The sequence below is a fragment of the Castanea sativa genome, chromosome 12 (assembly GCF_040712315.1).
Source record: "Castanea sativa cultivar Marrone di Chiusa Pesio chromosome 12, ASM4071231v1".
NCBI classification, from domain to species: Eukaryota; Viridiplantae; Streptophyta; class Magnoliopsida; order Fagales; family Fagaceae; genus Castanea; species Castanea sativa.
In genome coordinates this window covers 25,889,989-25,907,792 of record NC_134024.1, presented here as the reverse complement: position 1 = coordinate 25,907,792, position 17,804 = coordinate 25,889,989, and the positions used below count along the sequence as shown (strand labels likewise).

Genomic DNA, 17,804 nt, shown 5'->3' with positions numbered 1-17,804 from the left:
TGTCACTTCACTCATACCCATATTTGCCAAAGTCATTTAAAATGCAAAGAATAAATTCCAAAAATCAACTCATATCAACATATGCAACAACAAGACCCATATAGTTGATCTAGCAAACCAACCTTCAAATACCCATTAGGAAACTAATCAACCAAAACCTTTTATCAAAGCAAAAACTCTTCAAATGATATGAAATTTTCGGATTTTAACAAAGCCATTGGTACCCAAATCATCTTAACCCTCTAATCTAACATTATTCACTAAAACCCATCAAGTATTTACTATAATAATCATTAAATAGCAAAACCCAAAGGATTTCATAAAAGAAATTGAGCAAAAAGCTTAGATTTTTACCTTAAAATCTTGTTGGGAAAAGGCACAAATGAAGGAGTATATGGAGGCTAGAGGGATGATCTAACGGTGGCTGTTTATGACAGATGAAGAGGGAGTAAGATTTGGGTGAGAGGAAGGGAGAGGCTGCAGCACAAGAAAAACAAGAGAGAGAGAGAGAGAGAGAGAGAGAGAGAGAGACCAACATGAAAATGAGGAAGAAAAGGGTGGGTTAGAGGGAAATGTCTGAAGGAAAGAAGTGGGAGACCAAAAATGAGAGGCCAAAGTGGTGCCAAGCTAAAAAAAATAAAAGGAAAGTCTGAAATTTTTTCAGTGGTACGAAGGACCTATTGCAGCGTTTTTTGACCCTATCCCAGCGCTTTTTGATGCGCTGGAATAGGGTCATCCTATTCCAACGCTTCAAAAAGCGCTGGGATAGGCCTATCTCCATTCCTTTATGGAGTGACCTTATCCCAGCGCTTCAAAAAGCGCTGGGATAGGCCTCTCTCCATTCCCTTATGGAGGGACCCTATCCCAGCGCTTTTTGAAGCGCTGGAATAGGGTGACCCTATTCCAGCGCTTCAAAAAGCGCTGGTATAGGCCTTTTTCATTTCCTTATGGGGTGACCCTATCCCAGCGCTTTTTGAAGCGCTGGAATAGGGTTACCCTATTCCAGCGCTTTTCAAGCGCCGGGATAGGATAATTTCAAATATTAAATTAATTAAAAAAAAAAAGATTACCCTAACCTATAGCGGCGGTTATAAAACGCTGCAATAGGGCATCCTATACCAGCGTTTTTAAAAACCGCCGCTATAGGTTTCCTATTGCAGCGATTTATAAAGCGCCGGTTTTGAGCTACCGTAATAGGGTTTCCTATACCAGCACTTTTAAAAAGCACTGGTACAGACTTATCTATTACGGCGTTTTTTAAAAGCGCCGGGAAAAAAACGCTGGGACAGAACGATTTTTTTGTAGTGACTTACTGCAACACAAGCATCCATACTTGTGACATTGAGATCCCACTCAAAGGTTTCAAATCAGCTTTTGTTGTTGATCTTTGTTGTAGCAACTAAGTTCTACCAATGCTTGATTGTAGATCTTGATCTGGTAAACGCTTGTGTAGTTAGAAGGTACAATACATCTCAGATCTCACAAAAAGTAATACACAAGTCTTCCAAAGGTCTCCAAAATGTAGCTAGGGTTTCACTTTTATATGTGGACAAGTTAGATTGAATTCCTAAACTTTTTCACGGGCTTGGGCCTTGTTTAAAAATTCTGCAAAATTTGATTTCTACAATTTTCGATCGGTCAAATCTAATTTTCGATCGATCAAGCTTGGTAGATTCAAACTCTTCTTTTTTGCAGTCAGCTCGAACTTGAAGCTTGAAACATATACCTTTGAGCAATGCCTAAAACATAGGCTAGACATGTTTTGTTCTTAGTTTGCCTACACATACAAAATTGAATTATAAACATTTAATCCTAAATTTTTAGAACCTAACAATTTCCCCCTTTGGCAATCCATGACAAAACACACATACAAAATGAATGCCTCAAATCAAACCTCAACCCAATTACAAAGTATTGCTCTGATACAATTCTATCACAACTACTAACTATTAGTTGCTAGTATAGACAGTAGCTGTTGAAAGAATTTACCTGTAAATTCCCGAAACACTGAAAACAAACCATAAATACATGTGTGGAAAATACAGTACAAATCCAATAAATAAAAACTGAACTTGAATTCACAAAACATAAGAGATTGACAAAATATCAAATGAATAAACATCAAATATACTATCATAGTCAATGAACCAACAATGTTTGTGAAACAAGAACAATAAAACAAAACATATATACATCAAAACAATGAGAAAGGAAAAATACATCAAAATCTCTCATCTCAAAAACTAAGTAACTCCCCCTAAATACAAAATCTCTCTACTACCCCTAAATACAAGAGCCCTCACCTAAACCTAAATCTACTCCCCCTTTTTGTTTCGTATTGTCAAAGGCAACCATTAAGTGTCAAAGGGTAGACGAGGTGGAAAAACACTCCTATACTCGGCAAAATCAACTCTCAAGGCAGCAACCTCAGTGAGTAACTCATCAATAAGTTGTCCATGAGCCACCTGAGTAGTCATAAAGGACTCCATCACGACACAGAGTGAGAGTGGAGGGGTAACAATAGGGTCAACAGCATCACCATCACCAGTAGGACCCACAACTGCAATAGGATCCACATGTACCTCCTCAACAGCAAGCATATCACCAAAGGCAAGAGCTATAGTAGAAGCTTCACATCTTGGTCTCTTTGAAGTCCTAGTGTTTGGTTTAGCACTCTTCAAATAAGCCTGTCGCTGCCTAAGAAAAGTGGCTCCTATAAGGGCAATTATATGAACTAACTCTAGAGGAGGAAACTTTGTTAACCCTAGAAAGTTCAACACCCTATATATAAACATAGGAAAGAACAATTCTTGTGCTTTGGACTTACTCCTATAAATATCAACAATAGTCTGAATGAATAGGGAAGGAAAACACATAGATCCATCTATGATGAAAGCATAGAGAAAAGCACACCTATCTATAGGAATGGTGTGGACATGGGAGATAGGCAAGATAGTATGCCAGGCGATCCTCAAGTAAAGATAGTTAAGCTCAGTAAGCTCACATGAGTTTATCCTTGGTTTAAAACCCCAAGAAACTGATCTTCCACAAAGTAAAGACATTATATCATCTACAGGAGGAAACTCAGTGTATGGATATGTGGGTTTATGAACTAAAGGCACACCTAGAGCTTCGGAAACTACATGTTTAGTAATCCTAAACTCTTTACTTTTAATCCCTGTAGTCAAATAAGACAACTTGTATCCTCAGGATAAATGGTGAGATTGGAGCAAAACTCTCTAATCAAAGCAGCAAGAGGAGGATCAGAGATATCACACAAGGAAACCCAATTCCTAGACACTAGATTCCTATGAATGGAAGGATCTAACTCATATAGGACAATCTATCTTTCTCCCTATATAGACCTAAGCTTGGTTAAGGTCTCAAAAATTTCCTCATTCTTAGCAGAAAGAAACCTACCCTATTAGCCTTAGAAGAAGAAGAAGAAGAAGAAGAAGAAGATGCAGAGGTTCTATTGGCTTTCATTTTAAACTTTCTACCAACCTTAGGAGCCATGTCTAAAGGTTTAAAAAAAAAATACACAAACACAAACGCAAACAAAAACAAAAACCAAGGACAGACTGCATCAAATAAAGTTCGAGCATAAGATAACATGAAATTTTAAAAACTATATGATGCATGACACAAGTACACATATGATGCATGATCTAATGCTCTAAAACAGTTTAATTTCATCTCTATTTTGAAAATTGACTAAGAAAATTAGAAATTTAGCAAAATCCCCAATTTTGAAAACCCTAATTTAAAAAAATTCTTATATTGATCAATTGAATAACACAACAAGTATAAAACATGTTATAATCACTCAATTAAACAATATCATAAGCTAATTTCAATCAATTTAACCCAACTGAACAAAATCCCCAAAATCCTTAAGAACACAGGAACCCTAATTTCAAAATTTTGAAGAAATTATGAAATTTTTGAAATTAAAGCATGAGAATCATGTTTATATGATGTATGAACAAAAATTCATCCAAAAAATTGGATCAAAACACTCAAAATCATCAAAAACCCCAAAATTTCTTTAGTTGGAAAATTTTAAAAAAATTTGATGAAAATGCATGTATGTATGTAATTTAATAAAAAAGAAAGGGTAAAAGAGACTTACTAGGTGTTGAGGAAGAAAACCCTTAAAGCTTTGACTCAGAAAAAGATTAAAAAAAAAAAGAGTGAAAGGGATCGAGAGAGGGATCGAAGAAGAAGAAGACAAAAACACTAAAGAACTGTAATCTGATTCCTATTTGTTTTAATAAAAAAAATGATTTTCGATCAATCGAGAGGAAACAAGAATCGAAAATCACTTAAAAATAGATCCTACTAATCGAAAGGAATCGAGTGAGGAATTGAGGAAACCCGAGAGTTTAAGCCTTAAAAATGGGTTTTCTTTTCTTTTCGATCAGTTGAAAAACAAGTTTGATCAATTGAATCCTAAAAAATTAAAAACTTGGAAATTTTCTACAGAAACATTTGTAAAACAGATTTTTATGATATGGGATGCATGCTAATGCTTCCAAATATTTTAAAAAAAATTCTTTCCCTTCAAAAAAATTTCTTTATTAAGCTTTAAAAAAAAATTCATCACAAAATTCTTACCTCGCACCCCCAAAAATTATTAAACATATCAAGAAGTAAAATTTTGGATGGCTACAAAAATTTACACATAATCACTTGTACAAAGTTTAACAAAGGTTTCCTTGTAGTGTGTACAACTAGTAAGTGTATGAGATACCTGAAAGGTGATATGTAGATGGAAAATAAGCACAATTTCTACATTATCAATCACATAAGTTTGAAAGTGATTATCACCTAAAGAGTTACATCATATAACTCTCACATCTCTTAGAAAACATGCTTGCAACAATGCAATATATATATATATATATATATATATATATATTTTTTTTTTTTTCTTTTGCTTTTTCATTTTCTTTTGAAGCATTTTTTTTCTTTTTTCTTTTTGCTTCTTTTATTCATTTTGAAAGCGACACCTTAAATATCTTGCTATGCAAGTGCTACACCTTACCGAGCACGGCTTTTATAATTTACACACAGATGTTCATGATTGGCGAGTAACAGTGGTGAGATAGTTATTTATGCATTTCTCTTATAATTTTTTAGTCCTTACAATCAAAAGAATGTGACTTTAAAATCAAAATCATGTATTTAAAAACCATAAACAACTCACACAATATAAGCATTACATAGCCTAAATTAGCAAAGTACAAGAAAAAAAAAACTCATCAAAGCTAAACAAGGTACACAGTCATGAAATGCAAATTTCATAGGCCAACCTCAGTTACACAACTTGAAGATGTGTAATACAAAAATTTCTTTTTTTGTTTATAATTTTTTATTTATTTTTAAATAAAAATTAAAAACATCATAGACAAACCTAGAGTGAAATGCATGAATGTAATGCAAATATAAATCCTAATGAAAAACATTTTTGGTTACAAGAAATTGAAAGAAATAACACACAGACCATGTCAGACAAAATCACTAAGACTGAGTCTTTTGCATCCACACTCTTTTAGTTGCATTCTTGGAGTTGAAGTTTCTAGTTGAATTAGTCCTAAATTCAATACTAGTATTGGCATAAAGGTTAAGAATCTTTAACAATTCATGAATAAGTGACATAGGATCTTGTACTTTTAGCATAAACACTTTTGTTTGGATGCATGCTTCGAAACTTGCAATTTAAAGCAATTTTGGGCATGTATGCCCAACTCCACCACAAAAATGATGGAACCACTAAAGTTTGTGTTGTTTCTTGCTTCCAAGATGATTGGGATTCTTAAGTTTTGACTCACTTAGATCTACCCTAGTTCTTCTAGAAGCTAGAACTTCTTCCTTAGGTACCTTAACTTCAGGTAAAGAATTAGATGTAGCAGGTACAAACTTAGGAGGATGGAAAACAAAAGTAAAACCACTCTTAACAAACCTTAATCTTGTCTTATCAGAAACAGATTTTTGAACATTTAGCATATTATCCAGTTTAGATGTAGAAAACCTGTTTAGTTGTTCTCTAGCAACAGATAATTCAAATTCCAAAATTTTAACTTTCTCAATCAAAGACATGTTCTCAATTTTAACAGAATTTAAGAGTTCATTGGCATCAAATAGTTTTAACAACAAGTTCATCTATAGGAATGGAGTTCACATCTTTACTTTCAGTTAGTTTTGGGTAAGTCAAACTCATAGGATTGAAGAGATCCTACAAGTTTATCTACAGGAATAGAGTCCATATTTTTACTTTCAGTTATGGCAGTCACTTTGAGTCTAAAGTTCTCAGTTAATGATCTAAGAATTTTTCTAAAAATTTTAGATTAATCATAAATTTTACCCAAATTAAAAGCAGAATTAACAATTTCATTCAACTTAGCATAGAATTTATCAAAAGACTCATCATCAAACATTTTATTGCTTTCAAATCTATAGGTCAATTGTTGCAGTTTATTGATTTTTACTACCTTAGTGCCTTCATGCACTATTTCCAAGATGTTCCATGCAATGTGAGCAATCTCCACATTAGAGATCCTCTTGAATTCTTCCATAGAAATAGCATTCAATATTGCATTCATAGCCTTGCTATTAAAACTTGTTGCTTTTTTTTGGGTAGTAGTCCATTTACTAATAGCAGTGGTTGGTCTTTCCTAGATTTTTTCAACAAAGAGTCATACTCTCTCATGAATAGATTTCAAGAAGGCCTTCATCCTAACCTTCCAATAAGCATAGTTATTCACATCAAAGTGAGGAGAGATCACTAAAGAGTGACCATGTTCCATGATAGCAGGGGTCAAGGATCAACTCTAGGTTTAAAGACCTAAAAACAAGAGCTAACCTGCTCTGATACCATTTTTTTGGTTTGTTTAGAACCCTTGAAGCAAATTTTTTAATCTAATATATTAGCCAAGAGATTGCTTAAGTTAATTGTTCAGATCTAGGTTAAACAATAATAAATCATATTATGCATAGCAGCGAAAAAGTAAATAACACCACGATATGATGACTGGGAAAACCAACAAAACTAACCGTCGTAAGGTAAGAACCTAGTGAGGATTTGAACTAGCAATTCTCAACGTAAAGCAAATCCACTATAAGAGAATTGAAATTTTTACAATCATATATAACCCTAAATCTATTGCTACCTCAAGTAATAACTTATTGACACAACCACGTGCAAATTTCGAATCTACGGACTCCTTCTCTTCTTGAACTTACTGCAACACAAGCATTCATGCTTGTGACTTTGAGATCCTACTTAAAAGTTTCAGATCAGCCTCTCTTGCTGATTTTTGTAGCAGCAACTAGATTGTACCAATGCTTGATTGTAGATCTTGCTCCAGTAGACACTTGCATAGTTAGAAGGTACAATACCTCTTAAATCTCACAAAGAGTAAAACACAAGTCTTCTAAAGGTCTCCAAAATGTAGCTAAGGTTTCCCTTTTATATGTGGACAAGTTAGATTAAAACCCTAAACATTTTTGCTGGCTTGGGCCTTGTTTAAAAATTTGGTAGAATTTGATTTTTGCGATTTTTGATCGTTCGAATCTAATTTTCGATTGATCGAGCTTGGTAGAATCTGACTCCTCTTTTCTACAGTCAGCTCAAACTTGAAGCTTGAAACATACACCTTTGAGCAATGCCTAACACATAGACTAGACATGTTTTATTCTCAGTTTGCCAATACATACAAAATAGAATTCTAAACATTTAATCCTAAATCTTTAGAATCTAACATACCTATATATAAAACATTTCTCCCATCCTTCCACCCGATTTGCTTCTCCATTTATGATTTCCAAACTAGTTGAATTTTCACTAGAATATTGATGGTATAGATCTCACTTGTACGGAGACAAGACCCTAACACATGCATTTTTCTCTCAAGAAAGAGAACCTTTAGAAGACTCCAATTTTAGAACAATTCTTTCTTCTTCTTCTTCTTCTTCTTCTTCTTCTTTTAATACATTTTAAGTGGGAGGCAGGAATGGAACCTTGGACATCTCCATTGCAAACACCAAAAAATAACATTTCATCTAAAGGTCATTAGCTAGAGCACTAATTCTTGATTATTGATACAAGTAATATAATTTAACACTTGATGTAGTAATTAGCATTATATTCAAGGTATATTAAATCAAAGTATACCTAACGTTTTGACACTCATTAGTCCATGAGGTAACTCAGAGAAACAAAGTCAAATACCAATGAATTGGCTTAATAAGTATATACAATCTATATCTATATATTATTAAAAACTAAAGCATAGTATTTAATGTTAATGTGCTCACGTTGAGTCACATCACCAACCACGTCATCATTTTTTATTTCCAATTTTTCTTATATATATTTTTAAACATTTCTTATATAAGGTGATTTAAAAACTCTATTATTTAAAATTTGAAATATCTTTAAACCATTATTTTTATTATTAATTTTCCAAAACTCTCCCTCCCTTTTACCTCTTCATCTCTCCATTACTTTCTACCCTAATATTATTCTTTCTCTACCCTTTTATCTTCCTTTATTTTGACTCTTTTTATTCTCAACATCTTACTATAAATTTAACATTTTTTTTCATTCTATGCATAATTTTCTCACACAAAAAGGTTACTTCTCTCTCTCTCCCTCTCTCTCTCAATTTGTTTTTCATTTTTTGTTTGATTTTTTTTTTTTTTTTTTTTGCTTCAATTCTTTAGGTTGATGAATTTTTGTGTTAATTAGAATTCTACTTCAGGTTGATGTAATTTAGTTTTGTGTTTAAGTTGTTATCTTTTATATACTCTTTGATTAAATATTATCCTATTGCATTATACATATAGTATATAATAATATAATTTTATTATATTACGTAGAATGACTTGAATAATTTGATGTTTATTGCTATATATTTTATTTTTTCTCTTTTTTCCTCTCGTCTTATTTTATTCAACATTTAAATCCAATTAGATCCTCCATCTTATTAAATTATGCATCACAAATCAAGAAATTGGCTAGACACAAACCTTCCTTCATTTACCATACATTGGGGGAATCAATATATTTGTGTGATAACGGGCCATATTATTTATAATTTAGATAGCACCCTTTGAATCTGTCTAGGCCCATAGATTGAGCAACTTGTAGGCTTAAAAGGCTATTGAGAATGAACTTTTTGAATCAAGTCTAAAAAAATATGAACTACTAAATATCATTTAGATAAAAACTTTTATCAAGGATACATTAATATATTTTTTTGTCACAAATTTAAATCACGCAAACTTAATAATTTTATGTTATGTGTTAGCATTGTCTCTGCTACTTCTTCTTCTTTTCAAAAATATTATGTATCATTTTTAAAGGATGCCAACAATATTGATCTTATGGAAAAAGTTACTTAAAATATTGAGAAAAAAAATGCTTTATATTACAATCTACTAAAAAAAATTTTAAAAATTTAAACCTTTCTATTTTTCATATCACTAATGTTTTACAACTACCCCATGTGTTAAGTCTTAATATTCTTAAGTTGTTTTGGCAACAAGAAGAAAACAAAAACAGTTGTCACAAAAGAGGAGTTCATGTAAAGTTTTTTTGCAAAATGAAATATTTGTTTTATAGGGCCACCAAACTTGATAATTTGCAAATGATGGAACCAATCGCAACAATATTTGTATAGTTATATAGTTCTAGCTAAAGCAATTGTGTGTACTTTTAGTCCTCAAAAAACACATATTTAGAAGTGGTTAAACGTTCAACTTGGGTAGTTTTAACTTTTCATATAATTTTACCTTTACATATTCATCTATTTTAATTTAGATTTTTTTTCAAAAAAAAAATAATTTAGATATTTATAAGTAAACAATGAAATATGATTCATGAATAATAATAAAAAAATATCTATACATATTTATCTTGTGCGATTGTAACTTTACATATAATTTTGCATTTATATATTGAACTAGTTTAATTTAGATGTTTATAACTTAATAATGAAATCTATAAACAAGGTAATTAAAACAACCATATTTCTACAATTCAAAAAGTCACAATTTCTTTTTTCAAAAAAAGACCTTTCACATTTCTTTGGAATTATTTCTTAAAATTTTTTATAAAACCCTTGACCTACCACTAACCTAACCACTTCATACATTAAAAAAAATTTAGGCTCATTATTACTTTTGTTAATATATTATGGATATCTTAATTGATTGAAACCAAACTAGAGAAATACATTTCATATTTCCTTGAAAATTCAGAAAGGAAAAAAAAAGAAAAACCTTTAACATACCACTAACATAACTACATCTATAACTATTTAAGCCATCCATGATATCTATTTCTTATTGATAACCATAAAATTTACAACTAGCAAGGGAACATACAAATTAATAAAGAATAAATGAAAGAAGAAAAAATGAAATCAAATCAAATGTCAATTAATAACTGTTATTTGGAAAATAAAAAGGTGGTCAAGAGGAGTAAGAAATAAAATAGAGAAGGCTATACAGAGTACATCAAAAACTTAATAATGCAATAAAATCAACAATTAAATACAATAATACAAAATTTAAACTATATATATATATATATAATCATAATCTTCATACACCATGACTTAAAAAAATTTAATGAATAGTTCTACCTCTTATTTAATGTCTATGCTATACAAATCATCAACCAATAAATATATGATAATGGTAAAAAATGTTACAGACAAGATTATGATAAGTATATATATATATATATATATATATATATATATATATATATATATATATATTAAAAAAAACTATTCATAAAATCTAGGGACTAAATTAGTATTTTATTTAAAAATTATCACGCGCAACGTGCAACGCGCGGATACTTGACTTGTTGAAAATAATTTTCAAAACTTTCGTTTTTCTTTCATTGCATACTAATGTACCCGGCCTGCTCATGATCAAATATACACCATACAACATGGGAATCAAATATAATTCTTAAGTATTATTACTTCTCTTTCATTTATTTATTTGGTGTCCATTGGCTTCAAAAGTAACATACAATCCTTTACAGGCATCTTAGACGGGATTTAAAGTGGTACCTTAAACAGATATCTTCCAAGGTTGCGTTGATACACGATAACTTGTATGTGGAAGTTTTGAGACCTCATACTACATCTGATACAGATGACATAGAACACAAGCTGTTCTATTAATTCCTCGCTCAAGCCTGTTACACCATCACGCTCTCAAGATAGTTTTAGTACCTCTAGCAGAAGCTACTTATCATCGTCATCAAGTTATCAAGATAGTGAAAACCCTGGACAATCTGTCATCTCCTGCGGGAGCTTCCCGGCTGCATCCTTCAGTTCTCAGGAAAACTCCGGTTTGCTTAAGAGCACCTTTGTTCGGCCTTCATCTTCATACAGGCCGCAAGGGGATAAATCCTTCCAAAATGTTGTGCCAAACTATAAACAAGAAAAATCAGTTCAGAGCGAGCGCCTTTTCGTATTTTCACATGAATATCTACATATTTCAGTTTAGTTCTAATTATTTTATGTCCTGAGCCTTCTGCATGGAGTGCTTCTCGCACATCGATATTGATGAAGTACTTGACAATCAGATTTAGAATGTTCAATCACTGAATGTTATAAAATGTAAACTTTTTTATGTGCTTCCATAAATGACTGGGAACCAATTTATTTCATTTCTCTGCTTATTTGAAATCAAGATTTCATCATTCTCTACTAATTAATTCATCTAAAAGATACTAGGCTGGGAGTTCTCCTCCTTTAATTTTTAAGTGGGAGGTAGAGTGGAGGCAGGGGTGGGTGTCCAGTGTACTCTTCTTTTAATTTTTAAATGAAAGATAGAGTGGAGACAGAGTTTGAAATTAGAACTACCTGCTCTTATATCATGATAAATTAAAACTAGCTCCAAAAGCTTAAGTTGTTAGAAAAATGTGAATTTAATGATTTAATCATTCTTCTTCCAGGAACTATAGAGCCTGTCCAAAATTTTATTAGTTGAATTACTTAAACTTCATCCAATGAAGCCTAGTTAATGAAGAATCATGATAGATTTCTGAGCATGATGAACATATTTACGTAGAAATCTTAATAAGCAGCCAACCGAAGTGGAGGGTAGGAAGAAATATGTTAGATCTGACTACCTCATGAAGCAATAATTGAAATTTAATGAAGATATGGGAATATTTTTCATTTAACACTCAATTCTAGTATCAGTGTGATGTAGAGAAAGATGGTCACTATCGTGATAACAACATTGGTGACAATGTCTTACACAGAAATTAGTCATCCAGCATACTGACCTTAATACAACGGATTGCAACAAAAGTGTCAGCCCCTAGAAATGGTAAAGGAAACTTAGAACATATTTGGTTTGATGAACATTATACCCTCACTTTTTTTGAGTATAAACGGCAGAATTATACCCTCACTTAGGTATACATTAAAGTGAATTCCATACGCTAAAATCGGAAGATTAGTTTTTTGGTTAGGACTGTAAACGAACCAAGCTATTCAAGAATAACTTGGGCTCGGCTCAATAAAAAGCTCGTTCATATTCGTTTGTTTATAAATAAACCAAGCTTGAGCCTTAGTTTTAGGCTTGTTTGATAAACAAGCCGAGCTCAAGCAAAAAAAACTATTCATGAACAAGCTCGTGAACAATAGGGCTCAATACATAACATGCCAAGTTTAGGCTCGTTTATATCTTGATATATGTTTACTAAATAAACTCATTATTACAACATTACACATATATTTTGAAATGTTAATTTATAACTTGTTTATTCATATGTGTTTTGAAATTTTAATTTATGTAGATTTGTGAAAATTATAGTTGCATAGATAACAAATGTGAAAGCAAAAATTGTATTTTGAACAATTACTCGAGCTATAGACAATGAATAATAAATAGATGAATTTAATTATGTAAAGTTGTAATTTGAACAATTTCTAATCACGGGTGGAATTAGAAGCATGATAAAATCAGTATATTAATTTCTTTACTTTTTTTTTTTTTTTTACTTGGTTTTTGGTGATATAAGCATTTGATGATAAATTTTTTTGGATCCCAAGCTAAAAAGCTTGACTTGAGCTCAAGTTTGAGTATAATACTAAACTCGAGTTTGGCTTAACTAATTAATCAAACCAAGCCAAGCTAAGTTCAAACATTGTTTTTAGGCTTGTCTCAAGCTCAAGCCAAGTTTAAACATTTGGTTTTTATTGATGAGTCAAACTCAAACATATATTAGGCAAAGCTTGGCTCGTCTACAGCCATATTTTTGCTGGAATCATTGTTTTGATTCTCTTGGTCTTAAAAAGTAAAACAGTTAATTGAAGTCACTGTTGATTTGAATTAAATACTATTTAGTTCATGGAGAAAGAATGCTGTTGCACATTCTTTTATAATCAATTGCTTTGATACAATAGAGTATATATTTCTGAATTACAGATATACAAACCCAAGGAGGAAATAAATATTCCTCTGCAACTCACAGTGTCCAAAAGCAACAGAACAATGTCAACCGACATCGACCTTCAGAGGCACCTATTCTCTGTTTTGCTTGTGGGATAAGGACTGCACTGTATATCAAGGATTCTATGAAATTTAGTTTCCCTGAGATACAGCTGGCAACAAATGATTTTTCAAAGGGTAACTTATTAGGAGAAGGTGGATATGGACATGTATATAAGGGTGAACTTAAAGATGGACAGCTCATTGCAGCAAAGGTACGTAAAGAAGCAAGTACACAAGGGTTTTCTGAGTTTCATTCTGAGGTATATGTTTTAAATTTTGCACGGCACAAGAACATCGTGATGCTGTTGGGTTATTGTTGCAAGGAAAACCAAAATATTTTGGTGTATGAGTATAACTGCAACAAGTCTCTTGATTATCACTTGTTCGGTAAGTAATGGGCTTATTTGCACACATCGGCTTCAGCTGTCTTTGCTAGTTCCTTAGCTGAATCTGTATCAGTACAAATATTGGATCACCTTTCTTACTGTTATTATAAGTTTTTTTCTAAGATGGGATATTTTCATAGATAAAGAAGCAACTGTTCTTGAGTGGCATCAAAGACATGCTATTGCCATTGGAACTGCAAGAGGATTGCGTTTTCTTCATGAAGAGTGCCGTGGAGGTCCTATAATTCACAGGGACTTGCAACCAGGCAATATACTACTCACACACGACTTTGTTCCCATGGTAAATTTATTTGTTTAGTTTTCAAATCAGTACTTCACTTTCTTTTGGGGGCAATTGGATTAATTCATAGAGTTATTTTTCTATCTTAACTCCCATGATAAATTTATTTGTTTAGTTTTCTTATCAGTACTTCACTTTCTTTTGGGGGCAATTGGATTAATTCATAGAGTTATTTTCTATCTTAACTCAGTTCAGTAAATGGGTTCACCAGGAATTTCATCATTAGAACCAGTGATGTAAATAAATTGTAAGTTGTACGTCCTATAAAACTCTGGTAGGCTTTGGTGCCCTGCCAGAACTGTTCTGAAATCTTAAGCCATCTATTGTTGTCCCTATTCTCATGAAAAATGCTGGGGTGTTGGCTTCTTGCACTTAAAGTTTCCTCTCTCACTAATGGTTTTCATCCTTGATGAGCATCTAGAGGTAACATGAGTGAGATGTGATTGATTGGTTTAGAACATAAGGAAAGCATATACCTGAATATCACTTTGTGCATTTTTTTTCGGTGTCCTAAGTTAAATTGCCATCCACATTCCTGGAAATTGAAACTTTATAAATTTGGTTTGTGGTATAGAAGTTTATTTTACACCATAAAGTTTGATTTAAGTGATTTGCGTACAACCATATGACATAATAACCTATCAAATAATTTTCTATACATAGCATTGTAGCGTGTCAAAATGTATTTAGCAGAGCCACTCCTACTTTTTCCTTTATCTGAGTACTAGACATTGCTGATTGTCTTAATCACTAAAGCCTTTGGCCATGTCTGCAGTCATATTGCACTAGAGGCTAATTTGTCAAATTCTTAAATAATTATGTAAGAGCCATGTTAGTTTTGTTAAGTGAGTCGTGATGGAAACTTTTTCTATGCCCTCTGTATTTTTATAATGTATCAATTAAGATTATTTACATTTAATGTATATGCTGGCAATAGAGGATCATCACCATTAATGAATTGATTTCTTCTACCTGTAGCTAGGTGACTTTGGCCTTGCCAAGTGGAAGACAAGTGATGATCCTGTGCATACACGGGTACTAGGCACATTAGGGTGAGGACTTGTGTAAACTTTCCACGATTTTGCAAGATTAAATATAATGCAATTTTTATTGTAGTTTTTCTAAACAAACAATAATAAGGAGATTTTTGGTTCGTGTAGGTATCTTGCTCCAGAGTATGTGGAGGAAGGTATTGTTTCTGTAAGAACAGATGTCTATGCATTTGGCGTTGTTCTCTTACAACTGATGTCAGGACGCACGGTGATCAATGAAAATATTGACAAGCAACAACAATCTCTGCGCCAATGGGTATGTTGATCTTCAAGCTATTTATTCAGCAATAGAACAATTAATATCTATTTTGGCCAGAAAATTAGAAATTTCATTTACATTCTACTTGAGCATTAAAAAAATTTCATATTTACTTTTCTTCTCATTTGAATAATCTTTATAATGTTGTACAACAATTTTAGGCAGAACCATTGATTGAGAGGGTTGCATTACATGAACTCATTGATCCTCGTCTTGGAGAGGCTTATGACACATATGAATTGAATATCATGGCTAAAACGGCTTACTTATGTTTGCTAAGAAGCCCTGAAATGCGGCCATCCATGAAAGAGGTAATTGGACTTTGATGCTTAGGACTATGCTTGTTGTGAGAAAATTGTTGGTTCTAGAAGTTTCTGATTTTCGAACATGCATGGAATATATGAATATCTCTTAACTTCAGCACAAGGAGCCAGTTTCGTCTTGCTAAAACAGTGAATAATTATTAGAACTTTTTCACATTGATGCACATGCACACCTAAATTTACATATTCTTTTAAAGTAGATAATTATAAATATCATGGTATGACTAGAGAACCTTGTGTCTTGAATTATAGATGTTAATTACTGTTTTTAGTAAGCAATTTTAATTGCAGTTTCTGTTGCTTTTACATTCTGATGGATTCTTACCACAGGTTGTACGCTATCTTGAAGCAGAAAATGAGCATTTCCACCACCTAGCAGAGGAATACATTCCTCAATATACAAAGTGAAGAAGAGTATGATGCTTTTTTTTTTTTCATGTTACATATGGTATTGCATATTCTATTTTTCTTATTGATACTCTTAGCTTTTGATCTACATTTCTCTTCCTTTTTTCTTTTTCATGGGTCACTGTTTTTGTTTGCCCTGGTTTTGGACAAAGGAGACACCCACTATTTATATTGATTTGAACTTATGATATAGAGCATGGTTGGAGAAATGATGAGTTTCTCTTTTATATGCTAATAATTATCCTTTTTATATATGGGCAGAACTGAAAGTCAGAATCTTTCCCCTAATTTTTGTAGACATTTATATATAGCAAATCTAATCTGCTTTCTTTTCTTTTCAGTGTTTGCATTAACGGCTTCCACCTCATGAAAGAAAAACATGACATTGGTTTACAACTTGTAATCATTGTTACAAGCTTTTTCCTAAATGGACCAAGACAAATTGTTAAATATAACAAAGCCCAATTCCTAGTTAAGGTCCAAGTTGAATCTTACTTTTTTTGCTAACTAAGTTGAATCTTACTTGGTGCAAGTACAGAGAAATCTTAGCCAACGAGAGTTACAAGACTTGCAATACAAGTAGAATTATGATTACTTTGCTTGCATACGAAATAGGATTGGCTTGGACCATGGCTAGGAATAGGGCTTTGATATCTTCAAAACTAGGGTTAAACTTGTTGCACACAATTTGTTTTATGCAATTTTCACACGCCAAAAAGCAACTAAAATTGTGACTTGAAATCATGATTTCAATTGCTTTTAGGGTGTATAAGACCATGTAAAAACAACTCGTGTGTAATAAACACTGCTCTTAAAACTAATATTTGTATTTTCTTGAAGTAGTTCTATTATTAGCCTCATTTTCTGCTTGTTATATACTTGCATGAGGTAATAGGACGCAATGTGCATACTGAGGGACTATAAACAGAATGTGACCAAATGCAGATTTGGGACAGGAACTTGAAAGTGCTCAACGTTCTGTGTTTGAAAGATTTGGGGCATACAGGTGGTGCAAAAGAGAAAATTTTGTTCTGTGTAGCACACTGAGAAATTAATGAAAAATTTTTAGAAAAACTTATACGGTACCTAGAATCAGAATTATCAATTAGGGACGGGTCAAAAACTGCCTTTTTTTATAATTTTTTTTTTTATGTCCTTTCACTATGTATAAGTCTAAAGATTTTAGATCAAACAGGTTAAGTTCCTTGATAACTCCAAGTTGTCCCAAGTTAGATTAAGAAAATGTCGATTGTCCAAAAAAGAAAAGAATTTTTTTTTTTTTTTTTAAGGAGATGCCATTATAGACATGCATTGTAAGTTCACAAGATTACATTTATGAAATAGATCCTAAACTCAGGGTGAGTATGTCACCTAGTACGGAATATGCATACATACACACACCTACAAAATATCATGCTTTTGATTATTTTTTCTAGCACCATGTTTTAATTAAACATAAGCTCACAAGATTACACGAATGAAGTAAATCCTAAAGTCGGGGTGAGAGTGTCACCTCTAGTAATGAATATGCATACATTC

At 32.3% G+C, this 17,804-nt stretch overlaps 1 pseudogene; it reads left to right on the top strand.

The window, feature by feature from the left end:
* LOC142620436 (putative serine/threonine-protein kinase PBL21) overlaps nt 1–16,265 on the top strand; it is a 28,263-nt pseudogene extending 11,998 nt beyond the window's left edge.
* Nucleotides 16,266–17,804: the final 1,539 nt, after the last annotated feature.